The 1,086-nt window shown below is 27.6% G+C and overlaps 1 protein-coding gene across 1 annotated transcript in view; it reads right to left on the bottom strand.

Annotated features, from left to right (window-relative positions):
* LOC118747612 (SET and MYND domain-containing protein 4) overlaps positions 1 to 1,086 on the bottom strand; it is a 9,839-nt gene that overhangs the window by 5,250 nt on the left and 3,503 nt on the right. The gene's annotated exons all lie outside the window — the stretch shown is intronic.

Genomic DNA, 1,086 nt, shown 5'->3' with positions numbered 1-1,086 from the left:
AAAGTTGAGTCCTGCATAAATCACAAACAAATAAGTCAACCAGAGAGAGAGAGAGAGAGAGAAATGCATAAAAATTTGGTCTTTTTTTTTTGAAGATAACTTCTCATTTAGAAATCGTACTGGCGTAGGGAGTATTAAGATATGATGTATGTATGTATGAAATCAATTAATAAAAAAATGCAGTGTGGCATAATCAAAAGGCTAGCATATAAAAATATGTTTAGACACATTCAATTGGTAATTGTTGTTATTGTTTATCTACATTCCACATTATTATTATTATTAATTACATATTTAGATTTTACCGATTTCTGAAATCATCTATGATCATTTACCATAAAAATATTCTACAATAATCTCGTCATTTGTTTGCTATTATAACTATGTATGTATGTATGTATGTCTGTATGTATGTATGCATGTTTGTTGTTGTTTTAGTTTTGATTCAAGTGATTTCTTAATCTTAGACATCTTTTTCAGTTCTTTATGTTAAGAAGTTAGACTTAATGCGATGTTTTTTTTTTTAACTGCAGCCTCAAACGTATGCATTTTTTTATGTATATTTTATTCCATAGTAATGCTAAATAAGTTATTCATATCTGAACTATCTTAAAGAGTTTAATATATATATATACGTTGATAATAAACACATGTGGTAGTAGTATATATATCAGAGTAGAGCCATGTTAAGTGATCCTCGAAAATTTCACAGTCACGGATTTTTTTTTTAGAAAAGTGTATAAATGTAAAGTACTTATGTTTAATGCTTATACTGACACAGAAATAATGATAGGACACAATTTTTGTGTAAGGCTACATAATTTTTAAGAGTGAATACGTGAAATAAGAAACAATTGTTTATAAAGGTTATTGTATAACCAATTATCAATCTATAATAAATTGTTGTTGTTTTTGTATGAGAGTGTAAATATTTACCTACAAGAGTCTAAAGTTTCAGTCCGTTATCTACTGTTGTTCTGGAGAAATTAAATATAATAGTCAATAACATGAACAAACTTAGGATATGTTGCAAAGTATTTTTACGACAGCAAGGCCTGGTGACCTGCCTGGTTATCAGGTTATATA

This window comes from Rhagoletis pomonella, unplaced genomic scaffold, assembly GCF_013731165.1.
Source record: "Rhagoletis pomonella isolate Grant_MI unplaced genomic scaffold, Rhpom_1.0 Rhpom_scaffold_00012, whole genome shotgun sequence".
Lineage (NCBI taxonomy): Eukaryota > Metazoa > Arthropoda > Insecta > Diptera > Tephritidae > Rhagoletis > Rhagoletis pomonella.
Note: the sequence above shows the minus strand (reverse complement) of the source record. Positions and strands in the feature narration are given on the sequence as shown.